This window comes from Rhinopithecus roxellana, unplaced genomic scaffold (genome assembly GCF_007565055.1).
Source record: "Rhinopithecus roxellana isolate Shanxi Qingling unplaced genomic scaffold, ASM756505v1 contig2860, whole genome shotgun sequence".
Classification (NCBI taxonomy): Eukaryota; Metazoa; Chordata; class Mammalia; order Primates; family Cercopithecidae; genus Rhinopithecus; species Rhinopithecus roxellana.
Genome location: NW_022142253.1, coordinates 137714 through 153156, shown reverse-complemented (window position 1 = coordinate 153156; position 15443 = coordinate 137714).

Genomic DNA, 15443 nt, shown 5'->3' with positions numbered 1-15443 from the left:
GTGGCTCATGCATGTAATCTCAATACTTTGGGAGGCCGAGGCAGGCAGATCACTTGAGCCCAGGAGATTGAGACCAACCTGGGAAACACAGAGAGACTCCATCTCTACACACACACAAAAAACCCAAAAAACAAAACAATTAGCTAGGCATGGTGGTAAATGACTGTAGTCCTAGCTATAAGGGAGGCCAAGGCAGGAGGATCACTTGAGTCAGGAGTTCAAGGCTACACTGAGCTATGATTATGCCATTGCACTCCAGCCTAGGAGACAGAGCAAGATCCTGTCTCTTAAAACAAACAAACAAACAAACAAAAACAACAACAAAAACACACAATGAAGGGAGGAATTCGAGGTGTAAGGTTCTCATAGCATACATGGAGAGTTAAAACACTACTGAAAGTAGGCTGGGCATGGTGGCTCACACGTGTAATCCCAACACTTTGGGAGGCCAAGGCAGGTGGATCACCTGAGGTCAGCAGTTCAAGACCAGCCTAGCCAACATGGTAAAACCCCATCTCTACCAAAAATACAAAAATTAGCTGGGCATGGTGGTGGACACCTGTAATCCCAGCTACTCAGGGGCTGAGGCAGGAGAATCGCTTGAACCTGAGAGGCAGAGGTTGCAGTGAGCTGAGATCATGCCACTGTACTCCAGCCTGGGCAACAAGAGTAAAACTCCATCTCAAAAAAAAAAAAAACAAAAAGCAAAAACAAAAAAACTACTGACAGTAAACTGTAGTAAGAAAGATGTATACTATAATCCCTAGGAAATTAAGTAAAAGTCTTTTAAACAATGAAGTATAGTTAATAAGCTAATAGTAGATATAAAATGAAATCACAAAAATAATCCAAAGGAAAGCAAAAATTTTGAGGAAAAAAAGAGATGGGGATAGGACAAACAAAAAACAAGTAAGATGATGTAAAGAACTGTGAAGTATCCTTAGTTTTACCCTACTTGCAAGCTAAGTACGCCCCCCTCTCCCCATGGTTTCATGGATGCTGGTAGAAGACACGTGACATGTGAGTCAGAGGACAGTTTATTACTCTTATCAAGGACAATATCCAAGTGTATCAGCATTTTCGTACCAGTTCCCCAGATCCTAATTCTCAAAGGCAATGCAAGGATGGCCAAATGATACTCACGTGCAATGGGTTGTGTTATGGGCAGAAAAACCTTGAATTTGAGGAACCAAATTTTTTATGCGATGTCTGTCTCATGCTCTGGTGGTACGCGCCTGTAATCCCACCTACTTGTGAGGCTGAAGCAGGAGAATCACTTGAACCTGGGAAATGGAAGTTGCAGTGAGCCGAGACACACCACTGCACTTCAGCCTAGGCAACAGAGGGAAATTCCATCTCAAAAATAAAAATAAAAATTTAAAAAAATAAGACACGTTTTCAGTCAGTAACCAAAGCTTCTGCCTTAAGAAACTAGAAAAAGATCAAATTAAACCCAAATAAAGAGAAATAACAATAATAAAGAACAGAAATAGATAACCAAACTTCTGCCTTAAGAAACTAGAAAAAGATCAAATTAAACCCAAATAAAGAGATACATAACAATAATAAAGAACAGAAATAGATGAAGAATGAAAGTAAAGATACCGCTACAGATCCTACAGGTGTTAAAAGTATAAGGGAATATTGTGAACTACTTTGTGCCAATAAATTTAATAGCTTAGATGAAATGGACAAATCCCTTAAAAAACACAATTCCAGCTCCCCTGGGCTATTCTGGGCACACTGCCTATGGGGTGCCCCTGCTCTGCAAGGAGCAATAAAATAAAAACAACTCTCAAAGCTCACTCAAATGGAAGTAGATAACCTGGATAGCCCTAGATCTATTAAAGTAATTGATTTAGTATTTAAAGCCATAAAAACAAACCATGGAGATTGGTAAACTTAGTGGGAGGGAGTTGGAGCATCTATTTGGAATACAGAGTATTCTTATACGGTAGTCCTGGGAGATAAGAGTGAAGGGCAGGTTGAAAGCAGATGATAGAAAACATTGAAAGTCATGCTAAGGATTTTAATTTCTTTCTTTCTTTTTTTTTTTTGAGACGGAGTCTCGCTCTGTCGCCCAGGCTGGAGTGCAGTGGCCGGATCTCAGCTCACTGCAAGCTCCGCCTCCTGGGTTTACGCCATTCTCCTGCCTCAACCTCCCAAGTAGCTGGGACTACAGGCGCCCGCCACCTCGCCCGGCTAGTTTTTTGTATTTTTTAGTAGAGACGGGGTTTCACCGTGTTAGCCAGGATGGTCTCGATCTCCTGACCTTGTGATCCGCCCGTCTCGGCCTCCCAAAGTGCTGGGATTACAGGCTTGAGCCACCGCGCCCAGCCGGATTTTAATTTCTATTGCACAGGCAAATGTCGTTTTCACTGTGTGCTCACAGCACTTTGGGAGGCCAAGCCAGGCAGATCACCTGAGGTCAGGAGTTCGAGATCAGCCTGGCCAACATGGTGAAACCCTGTCTCTACTGAAAATACAAAAAATTAGCCAGGCGTGGTGGCAGGCACCTGTAATCCCAGCTACTTGGACGGCTGAGGCAGAAGAATCGCTTAAACCCGGGAGGCAGAGGTTGCAGTGAGCAGAGATCTCGCCATTGCACTCCAGCCTGGGCAACAAGAGCAAAACTCAGAAAAAAAAAGAAAGAGAGAGAGAAATGTACTACATAATCTTATTTATATGTAGACTCTCTAAAAAAGTCAAATACAGATGCTCCTTGACTTATGAAAGGGTCATGTCCTAATAAAGCCATTCTAAATTGAAAATATCGTAAGTTGAAAATAAGGGTTGGGTGCAGCGGGTTAATTGCTATAATCCCAGCTACTCGGGAGGTCGAGGCAGGAGAATCGCTTGAGACCTGGAGGTGGAGGTTGCAGTGAGCCAAGATCGCACCACTGCACTTCAGCCTACATGAAAGAGCGCAACTCCGCCTCAAAAAAAAAAAAAACAAAGAAAAAAGAAAATAAGGCCGGGTGCAGTGGCTCACCCCTGTAATCCCAGCCCTTTGGGAGGTGAGACGGGATCACTTGAGGTCAGGAGCTCAAGACCAGCCTGGCCAACATGGTGAAACCCTGTCTCTACTAAAACAAAAAATATAAAAATCAGTCAGGCATGGTGGCAGGTGCCAACTACTCAGGAGGCTGAGGCATGAGAATTGCTTGAACCTGGTAGGCAGAGGTTGCAGTGAGCCAAGATGGCACCACTGCACTCCAGCCTGGGTGACAGAGTGAGACTCCATCTGGGGAAAAAAAAAAAAAAGAAACTTTTGTTTTTTACTTATTATATATTAAACTTACAATGGGCCGGGCGCGGTGGCTCAAGCCTGTAATCCCAGCACTTTGGGAGGCCGAGGCGGGCGGATCACGAGGTCAGGAGATCGAGACCATCCTGGCTAACACGGTGAAACCCCGTCTCTACTAAAAAATACAAAAAACTAGCTGGGCAAGGTGGCGGGCGCCTGTAGTCCCAGCTACTCGGGAGGCTGAGGCAGGAGAATGGCGTGGACCCAGGAGGCGGAGCTTGCAGTGAGCTGAGATCTGGCCAGTGCACTCCAGCTTGGGTGACAGAGCGAGACTCCGTCTCAAAAAAAAAAAAAAAAAAAAAAAACTTACAATGGGTTTATCTGGGTAGAGCCCCATAGTAAGTCGAGGGGTGTAGTAAATGTATATTATTTTCTCACCATCCAAAAGTTGAAAAATTGTAAGGTGGATATCATCTGAACATAGAAACAGAGGAGAACAGTGGTTACCAGGGGCAGGGAGGGGGAGAAATGGGGAGAGGTAGGTTGAAGGGCAAAAACTGGCAGTTGCGTACGATGAGCAGGTCTAGAGACCTAACAGACAGCATGAGGACAACAGTTAATAATACTGTATTATATATGAAAAATTTGCTAAGACAGTAGATGTTAAATACTCTTACCAGACAAAAAAACAGGTTACTATGGAAGGTGACAGGTTAATTTGCCTGACTGTAGTAATTATTTCAGTTTTGTACACCTTATAGACAACTTAAAAAAGAAAATCCCAAGCCATCTACAAAAAAACACCTACTATAACAAAGAACTGAGCTTAGTAGGGTCATAGGATACAAGGTCAATAAAAACAATTGGAAGTCAAAATTATAAAAACAGTACTATTTATAGTGGCATCAAAAACATAAAACAGCCAGGTACAGTGGCTTGTGCCTGCAATCCCAACACTTTGGGAGGCCGAGGCAGGGCAATCACTTGGGCCCAGAAGTTTGAGACCAGCCTGGGAAATGTGGTGAAATCCTGCCTCTACTAAAAATAAAAAAAATTAGCTGGGCATGGTGGCATGCAGCCGTAGTCCCAGCTACTTGGGAGGCTGAGGTGGGAGGATCACCTGAGCCTGAGAAGTCAAGGCTGCAGTGCGCCATGACCCTACTGCTGCACTCCAGCCTGGTCAACAAGAGTGAGACTGTCTCAAAAAAAGAAAAAAAGAGAAATACTCATGACGGGATAAACCTAACAAAATGTGGTAAAGCTGAAAACTACAAAATACTGATGAGAGAAAGAAGAAAAATCCAAATAAATGGGGAGATATACCATATTCACCACTGGAAAGACAATATTGTTTTTCGTTTTTTTGTTTGTTTTGAGATGGAGTTTCGCTCTTGTTACCCAGGCTGGAGTGCAGTAGCTTGATTTCGGCTCACTGCAACCTCCACCTTCCAGGTTCAAGACATTCTCCTGTCTCAGCCTCCCGAGTAGCTGGGATTACAGGCACACACCACCACTACCACGCCTGGCTAATATTTTTGTATTTTTAGTAGAGATGGGGTTTAACCATGTTGGCCAGGTTGGTCTTGAACTCCTGACCTCAGGTGATCCACCTGCCTCGGCATCCAAAAGTCCTGGGATTACAGGTATGAGCCATGCGCCTGGCCAACAATATTGTTAAGATAACAATTTTCCCCAAAATGCTTAATAGAGTTAAACAATCTCAGCCAAAATCCCAGGTTTTTTTTTTTTTTTTAAGAAATCAATAAACTGATTCTAAAATCTAAATGGAAAAGCAAAGACCCTAGAATAGCCAAAATACTTTCAAAAGGAAGAACACAATTGGAGGATTCAAATTACCTGATGTCAAAGTTTACTATAAAGCTAAAGTAATCAAGATAATGTGGTATCGGTAAAATGATAGACCTATAGGTCAACGAAACAATAAGAGAATCCAGAAAAATACCCATGTATATGGTCAATTGGTTTTGAAAAAAGGTACTAAGGCAATTCAATGAAAACCAATAGCCTTAAACAAATGGTTCTGGAATAAATGAACATCCATATGCAAAAAAATGAACCATAATCCTTAACTCACATCATATTTTAAAAATTAACCCAAAATGTATCATAAATGTAAAAATATAAGAATTTTTAAAAAGGGTGGTCATGGCCGGGCGCGGTGGCTCAAGCCTGTAATCCCAGCACTTTGGGAGGCCGAGACGGGCGGATCACGAGGTCAGGAGATCGAGACCATCCTGGCTAACACGGTGAAACCCCATCTCTACTAAAAAATACAAAAAACTAGCCGGGCGAGGTGGCGGCGCCTGTAGTCCCAGCTACTCGGGAGGCTGAGGCAGGAGAATGGCGTGAACCCGGGAGGCGGAGCTTGCAGTGAGCTGAGATCCGGCCACAGCACTCCAGCCTGGGTGACAGAGTGAGACTCCGTCTCAAAAAAAAAAAAAAAAAAAAAAAAAGGGTGGTCATGGTGGCTCACGCCTGTAATTCTAGCACTTTGGGAGGTCGACGCAGGCAGACTGCCTGAGCTCAGGAGTTTGAGACCAGCCTGAGCCACACGGTAAAACCCCGTCTCTACTAAAATATAAAAAATTAGCCAGGTGAGGCGGCGTGTGCCTGTAGTCCCAGCTACTCGGGAGGTTGAGGCAGGAGAATTGCTTGAACCAGGGAGGCAGAAGTTGCAGTGGCTAAGATTGTACCACTGCACTCCAGCCTGCGCGACAGAGTGAGACTCCATCACCAAAAAAAAAAAAAAAAAGAAATAATAAAAACAAAAAACTTGTGTTTTTTCTTTTTCTTTTTTTTTTTTTTTTGAGACAGGGTCTCACTCTGTCTCTAAGGCTGGAGTGCAGTGGCATGATCTCAGCTCACTGTAGCCTCGACTTTCCAGGTTCAAGTGATACTCCCACCTCAGTCTCCCAGATTTCAGTCCCCCAGGTAGCTGGGATTACAGGCATGCACCACCATGCCCAGTCAGCTAATTTTTGTAGACATGGGGTTTCACTGTGTTGTTTGTCCAGGCTAAAACTTGTGTTCTTTAACGATATTATAGAGAAATGAAGACAAGCCACAGACCAGCAGAAAATATCTGCAAAACACCTATCTGACAAGGAACTTTTCATCCAGAAGAACCCTCCCAACACAAAAAAAAAGGAAATCAAACAACCCAATTTTTAAAAATCAGCAACAAGTCTTGAGATACTTCACCAAAGAAATATGTGATGTCAAATAAGCACATGAAAAGACACACAAAAATCATTTGTCACAGGAAAATGACAATTAAAACAACGATACTGCTATTCATCTACTAGCATGGAGAAAAAAATAAAATAAATCTGACAATATCAAGTATTGGTGAGGATACAGAGCAACTAGAACTCTTTTTTTTTTTGGAGACGGAGTCTCACTGTCGCCAGGTATGAGTGCAGTGGTGTGATCTCAGCCCACTGCAACTTTCACCTCCTGAGTTCAAGTGATTCTCCTGCCTCAGCCTCCCAAGCCAAGTAGCTGGAACTACAGGCACATGCCACCACACCCGGCTAATGTTTTGTATTTTTAGCAGAGATGGGGTTTCACCGTGTTAGCCAGGATGGTCTTGATCTCCTGACCTCATGATCCACCCACACCGGCCTCCTGAAGTGCTGGGATTACAGGCATGAGCCACGGCGCCTTGCCGCAACTAGAACTCTTATTGCTAGTGGGCATGCAAAATGGTGCCACCACTTTCAAAACAGTCTGAGAACCTCTCACAAAGTTAAACACAACTAATCATTTGACCTAACCATCACATTCCTACTCATCCAAAAAAGTTAAAATGTTCACAAAAGGCCTACACGTAAATTTTACTTTATGCAAAATTGCCCTAAGCAGTAAATATCCTTAAAGTCACTTTTCTATTTTTTTTTTTTTTTTTTTGAGATGGAGTCTTGCTCTCTTACCCCCAGTTTGGAGTGCAGTGGCATGATCTTAGCTCACTGCAACCACCGCCTCCCAGGTTCAAGCAATTCTCCTGACTCAGCCTCCCAGGTAGCCACCCACCACCATGCCCAGCTTTTTTGTGTGTGTGTATTTTTAGTAGAGACAGGGTTTCACCATGTTGGCCAGGCTGGTTTTGAACTCCTGACCTCAAGTAATCTGCCCGTCTTGGTCTCCTAGAGTGTGCTAGGATTATAGGTGTGAGCCACAGTGCCCAGCCTAATGTCAACTATTAATACTTGATCGACAAAAGTACATCCATACAAAGAAATATTAATCAGTAATTAAATGGAACAAACTATTGATACATGCAAGGAATTAATAAATCTCAAAAGCATTGTATGGGCCCAGTGCAAAAGCATTGTATGGGCCTGTAATCCCAGCACTCTGGGAGGCTGAGGCAGGCAGATCACTTGAGGTCAGGATTTCAAGACCAGCCTGGCTAACATGGTGAAACCCCCATCTCTACTAAAAATACAAAAATCAGCCTGATGTGGTGGCATGTGCCTGTGATCTCAGCTACTCAGGAGGCAGAGGTCAGGAGTACAAGACCAGCTTGGCCAATATGGTGAAACCCCGTCTCTACTAAAAATACAAAAAAATTAGCTGAGCATGGTGGTGTGTGCCTGTAATCCCAGATACTTGGGAGGCAGAGGCAGGAAAACTGCTTGAACCTGGGGGGCGGAGGTTGCAGTGAGCCGAGATTGTACCACTGTACTCCAGCCTGGGCAACAGAGGGAGACTCTGTAAAACAAACAAACAAACAAACAAACAAATAAACAAAAAAACGCATTCTATGAAGGAAGTTAGATACAAAAGACTATATATTATAATATTTCATTTACATAACATTTGGAAAAATATAATACTATAGAGTCGGAAATCAGATCAGTGGTTACTAGGAGCTGTGGGTGAGACAGGTTGACTGTAAAGGGGCCTAGGGCAACATCTGAGATCATAGAAATACTGTATATTTTGACTGTGATAACGGTTACATGACTGTATACACTTGCCAGAAATCATCAAAGTATACACGTAAAAAGCATGAGTTTTGGTACCTATAAATTATACCTTAATATGTTTGACTAAATAAACAAAACTGATCCTCAAAATTGTAATTTCTTGTCTTGCTCTATGTGGAACAGAAGCTTGAGTTTACCTTTTCCCCACACATATTCCTAGATAAATCATTTAAACTATAAATCATTTTCATTTGTAACAAATACTTTCCAAGGATTTTTGCAGCCTGATAAAGTACTTTATACGTATTATCTCAGGTTATTCCAACAACCCTATGAAACTGAGGTTGAGAGGTATGGGTAATTATAAAGTTGAGATTTAAACCCACGTATGTTGGACTGGGTTTAAATGTCTCCATGTCATCTTTCCCTCTATACCATACTGTGCCACCAAAACTCCAAAAACAGACTGAATTTTATATTCTTCATTGTGCCTAGCATATAATAATATCCAATAAAAGCCAAGAATGGTGAAAACTACTCAAAAACTGAGTCCACTATCAAGTTCAGGATCTAAAGAAGTCGGCTTTTCTAAAGAAAATACTCCTTCCCCCATTCCATTCCTACTGTCTACCATATCTCTGATTTAGCAATCAGTTCATCAGGAAGAGATATTCATTTGTTCTTTCCTCCCAGTTCCCCTGTACAATTTCCCTGCCTAGCAAAACACCTTTATCTCAGGATGGCCCTGGGGACACAGCTAATCTCTTAGCACTCCAGAGACAGTAGTTTCTATGGACATGAAATGAAGATCCAGATCATCTTTCCTAGGAATTATTTTCTTTTCTTTTCTTTTTTGAGACAGAGTCTCGCTCTGTCATCCAGGCTAGAGTGCAATGGTGGTGTGATCTCGGCTTACTGCAACTGCAACCTCTGCCTCCTGGGTTCAAGCAATTCTCCTGCCTCAGCCTCCTAAGTAGCTGGGATTACAGGCGCCCACCACCATGCCCAGCTAATTTTTGCATTTTTAGGAGACGGGGTTTCACCACGTTGGTTAGGCTGGTATGGAACTCCTGACTTCGTGATCCACTTGTCTCAGCCTCCCAAAGTGCTGGGATTACAGGCATGAGCCACTGTGTCCAGCCAAATTATTTTCTTAATTAGAGGAGGGAGTAATATCTACCAGTTTACTGAGTAAAATCAGTTGCATCACTTCTTCATTTGCATTCCCCCATAGAGTCCAAGATTACCACTTCAACTGCCAACTTTTTCAATGATTTAGCATTTAACAATTCTTCATTGGACAAATGATCCCCTTCTAAGATTAAAAAGTACTGAAGAGAGGGACTCCTGGTCTGAGCCATGGCCCCTGACTGAGCCTTTCATTTTTATTGAAACTGTTGCCTGATGATTGGCTGGTATAAGGAAAACAATTTTCTCATATGTTCTTTAGAAGGCAATTTAGAAGTACCTACAGAATTTTTTAAAATATACGTATCCTTTGATTTAGCAATTCCACTTGTAACAATTTATCTCACAGAATCATGTAGGTAGACACAAACAGGTATAAAGATGTACAAGAACTCTCTATAACAGCAAAAAATTGGAAAGACCCTAGAATATCTATAAAAATGGGGCTGATTACTTAAATTGGGAGAGCATACAATGGAGAATGTCACAGCTATTTAACATGGAATTATGTCCAAGTTTTACTGGCAAGAGTCAAGCTGCAGATAGTATGTGTGTATTAAGAGTAAAAATGTGGGTAGTGACATCCAGCGAGATGGCAGAATAGGAAGTCTCAGACTCCAGTCCCTGACACCTCCAGAAAGTTCAACTAGCAACTATCCACAGACTAAAATATCTTTTTGAAAACCCCATTATTTGGAAACAAGCCTAAAACACGTGTGGTCCAAAGGACTGAATGAAAATTGAATTAGAGGGGTAGGGAAATACAGCCTCACTTCGACCATGCCACCCCTTCCCCAAGCTAGCACACCACCAGAGGGAGAGAATTTCCTTGGGACCATGGTTTCTACAGAAGAAAAGAGAACTGAAGGCAGACACACCGCTTCCCTAGCATTCTGAAGTGCTTCTCAGGAAGCCCAACCTGGTCGTACCTCACAAGGAACAGTGGAGATAATGACACAGCTAGACTGCCTGTTCAGGGCTGAGGCAGGAGAACCACTTGACCCCAGGAGGTCGAGGCTGCAGTGAGCCAAGGTGGCACCACTGCACTTCAGCATGAGTGACAAAGTGAGACCCCATATCAAAAAGAAAGAAAAAATGTACAATATTGCTAATCATTTGGGAAACACAAATTAAAACCACAATGAGATATCATCTCACACTTGCCAGAATGGCTATTATCAAAAAGAGATAAGTGTTGGAGAAGATGTGGAGAAAACAGAAAACTTATATATCATTGGTGGCAATGTAAATTACAAGAGCCATTATGAAAAACTGTATGGAGATCTGAAGTCAGTTTGTCAAAGACATCCACACTCCCATATTGATTGCAACACTATTCACAACAGCCAAGTTATGGAATCAACCTGAGTCCTCATCAACAGATGAATCAATGGCTGGTGCAGTGGCTCACACCTCTAATCCCAACATTTTGGGAGGCCGAGGCAGGAGGACGGCTTAATCCCAGGAGTTTGCAAGACCAGCCTGGGCAACATGGCGAAACCCTGTATTTATAAAAAATACAAAAAAATTAGCCGGGTGTGGGGGTACACACCTGTAGTCCCAGCTACTCAGAAGGCTGAGGTAGAAGCAACATCTGAGGCCAGGAGTTTGAGGCTGCAGTTAGTTGTGGTCATGCCACTGCACTACAGCCTTGGCAACAGAGTTAAGACCCTGTCTCAAACAAACAAACAACAGATTAATAGATAAAGAAAATGTGTTATATATACATGATGAAATAATACTCAGCCTTAAAAAAAGGAAATTCTGCTATTTGAAACAATGTGAAGGAACTGGAGAACATTATGTGAGAAAAAATAAGCCAGGCACAGGAAGACAAATTCTCCCAAGCGAAATTTAAAACCATTGAACGCATAGAGGCTGAGAACAGTGGTTACAAAGGCTGGAGAGTGAGCAGAATGGTGTGGTAACAGTAAATGGGTACAAAATCTCAGTTAAGCCAGGCACAGTCGGTAACACAGTGAGAACTGGTCTCTTTAAAAAGATGTCAGAGGGCTGTGCACAGTGGCTCAGCCCTATAATCCCAGCACTTTGGAAGGCCGAGGCGGGAGGATTACTCGAGATCAGGGCTTTGAGACCAGCCTGGCCAACATGGCGAAACCCTGTCTCTACTAAAAATACAAAAATTAGCTGGGTGTGGTGCTGCACGCCTGTAATCCCAGCTACTCGGGAGGCTGAGGCAGAAGAATCACTTGAACCCGGGAGGCGGAGGTTGCAGTAAGCTGAGATAGCGCCACTGCACTCTAGCCTGGGCGACAGAGTGAGACTGTCTCAAACAAACAAACAAACAAACAAAAAGATAGGAGACAGAGAAATAAGTAAGTCTTTGATACCTATCATACATCATTACAAATGTAGTTCATAACAGTGTATTGAACATTCCAAAATTGCTAACTTTCAAATGTTCTCACCACAAAAAAAGGGTTTGAAGTAATGAATATGTTAATTGGCTTGATTTAATTATTTTAAATTGTATTCATAAATGTAATATCACTTTGTGTTCCATAAATGAGTACTATTTCAAGGCCAGGTGCGATGGCTCATGCCTGTAATCCCAGCACTTTGGGAGGCTGAGGCGGGCAGATCACTTGAGGTCAGGAGTTTGAAACCAGCCTGGCCAACATGGCGAAACCCCATCTCTAATAAAAATATAAAAATTAGCTGGGCGCCTGTAATCTCAGCTACTAGGGAGGCTGAGACATGAGAATCACTTGAACCCAGGGGGTGGAGGTTGCAGTGAGCTGAGATCATGCCACTGCACTCTGGTCTGGGCAAGAGCGAGACTGTCTCAAAAAAAAAAAAAAGTACCATTATAAACTGTCTACTTATAATAAAAAATACAGTTTGAGTATCCTTTACCCAAAATGTTTGGGACCAGAAGTGTTTCAGACTTTAGGTTTTTTCAGATTTTGAAATATTTGCATTATACCTACCCATTAATCATCCCAAATCTGAAAATCCAAAATCCAAAATTCTCCGATGAGCATTTCCTTGGAGCGTTATGTAGGCTCTCAAAATACTTCAGATTTTGGAGTATGTCAGATTTTGGATTTGGGATACTCAACTGTAAAAAGAAGAAAAAAAGAAAAGAAACCCTCTCCAAAGTAAAAACACCTAAGACACCAAAAAGGCAATAAAGGTAAAAATAGATAAAATGAACATCAAAATTAAAAACCTTCTTTGCACCAAAGGACCCAATCAATGGAGGGAAAAGAAGCAACCTACGGAATGGGAGAAAACATCACAGATCTGATACGAGATTAATATCCCAAATATACAAAGAATTCCTACAACTCAACAACAAAAAAACTAAATAACCTGTTTAAAAATGGGATTTGAATAGACATTTCTCCATCTGAATAGCCAATAAACACATGAAAAGATGCTTAACATCAATAATTGTTAGGGAAATACAAATCAAAACCACAGTGATACCATTTCATACCCATTAGAAAGGTGGCTATTGAAACAACCAGGAAAGTGTTGGCAAAAATATGGAAAAACTGGAACCCTTATCCACTGCTAGTGAAAATGTGAAATGGTGAAGCTGCCATGAAAAATAGTAGGGTGTTGGCCGGGCACGGTGGCTCAAGCCTGTAATCCCAGCACTTTGGGAGGCCGAGACGGGCGGATCATGAGGTCAGGAGATCGAGACCATCCTGGCTAACACGGTGAAACCCCGTCTCTACTAAAAAATACAAAAAAAAACTAGCCGGGCGAGGTGGCGGGCGCCTGTAGTCCCAGCTACTCGGGAAGCTGAGGCAGGAGAATGGCGTGAACCCGGGAGGCGGAGCTTGCAGTGAGCTGAGATCTGGCCACTGCACTCCAGCCCGGGCGACAGAGCGAGACTCCGTCTCAAAAAAAAAAAAAAAAAAAAAAAAAAGAAAAATAGTAGGGTGCTTCCTCAAAAATTTAAAAACAAAATTACCATATGATCTAGCAATTCTATATCTAGGTATACATCCAAAAGAACTGAAAGCATGTTCTCAAAGAGACATTTGTATACCCATGGTCATAGCAATATTATTCACCATAGGCAAAGATGGAAGCAATCCAGATGGTCCATCAATGGACAAATAAACAAAATGTGAAATGTGGATACAATGGAATATTATTCAGCCTAACAAAGAAAGAAAGAGGCTGGCCATGGTGGCTCATGCCTGTAATCCCAGCACTTGGAAGGCTGAGGCAGGTGGATCACCTGAGGCCAGGAGTTCCAAGACCAGCCTGGCTAACACAGTGAAACCTTATCTCTACTAAATATACAAAAAAATGAGCCAGGTGTGGTGGCACACACCTGTAGTCCAAGCACACAGGAGGCTGAGGCACAAGAATCACTTGAACCTGGGAGGTGGAAGTTGCAATGAACCGAGATCGCATCGCTGCACTCCAGTCTGGGTGATGGAGCGAGACTCCGTCTTCATCCCATGTCCCCCCAAAAAGACGGAAAAAATTTTTTCTACATTTTCTAAATTTTGACATTTTCTACAACATGAATGAAGCTTGAGGACATTATGCTAAATAAAATAAGCCAGTCACAAAGAGACAAATACTGCATGATTCTATTATATGAAGTACTTAAAACAGAAAATATAATAGAGACAGAAAGGAAGAAGAATGGTGATTGCCAGGGCATTAGGGAAAATGTAGAGTTAATAGGTACAGAGTTTCAGTCCTGCAGGAAGAAAAGTTCTGGAGATTGGCTGCACAATGTGAATATACTTAACACTACCAAACTGCACACTTAAAAATGGTTAAGATGGTAAATATATGTGTATTTTACCACAATTCAAAACAATTTTTTATTCTTCTGAGACAGGGTCTCACTCTGTCACCCAGGCTGGAATGCAGTGACATAAACCTAGCTCACTGTAGCCTCTCTCAACCTCCTGGGCACAAGTAATCCTCCTGTCTCAACCTCTGAAGTAGCTGGGACCAGAGCCATAACTGGCTTTTTTTAAATTTATTTTTTATAGAAATGGGGTCTCACAGGCCAGGCACGGTGGCTCACAACTGTAATCCCACTACTTTAGGAGGCTGAAGTGGTGGATCACCTGAGGCCGGGAGTTCGAGACCAGCCTGACCAACACGGAGAAACCCCGTCTCTACTAAAATTACAAAAAAATTTAGCCAGGCATGGTGGCACATGCCTGTAATCCCAGCTACTTGGGAGGCTGAGGCAGGAGAATTGCTTCAACCTTGGAGGTAGAGGCTGTGGTGAGCCGAGATCTTGCCATTGCACTCCAGCCTGGGCAACAAGAGCGAAACTCGGTCTCAAAAAAAAAAGAAAAAAAGAAAAAATAAATGGGGTCTCAACATGTTGCCCAGGCTGGTCTCCAACTCCTACGCTCATGTGGTCCTCCTGCCTCAGCCTCCCAAAGTGCTGGGATTACAGGTGTAAGCCACTGCACTCAACCTAAAAACAATTTTTTAAAAAGGAATAAAATACCAAAATGATAAACAAAACAATCTGTACCTATTAGCATGAGGTTTAGAAGAATAAGCATCTAACTCTTTTAACAGTGGTCATCTAAGGAGAATACTAGTAGGAAAAGGAGCAATTTTTTTTCTATTTCTATTTCTATACTGTTTGGATTTTGATCATGAAAATGTACTAACATTTTTTAATTTTTAATAATTCCATTGGATATAACTTTTAAGTTAATCTCCAGGTACTAACAGACTTAAGTCCTCAAGCTACCTTAAAAATAAAGTTTTGCAGAGCGCAGTGGCTCACACCTGTAATCCCAGAACTTTGGGAGGCCGAAGCAGGATTGCTTCACCTCAGGAGTTGGAGACTAGCCTGGCAAAAAAAAAATTAAAAATTAGACTAGATGTAGCTTCTCTATTCTCTCTCAAATCTCTGCCTGGTTTGGACCATCTGCCTCCACTCTTGCCCCTACCATGTTCACCAGGGTGATCCAGAAGTCCCACAAGGTATCCGTCTCTGGTCCCTGAGTCTTCAGCAGCTGCTTCTACATGAGTAGGCCCAGTGCCCACATTAGCTCCTCAAGGCTCTCCCAAGTGGGTAGCAGCAG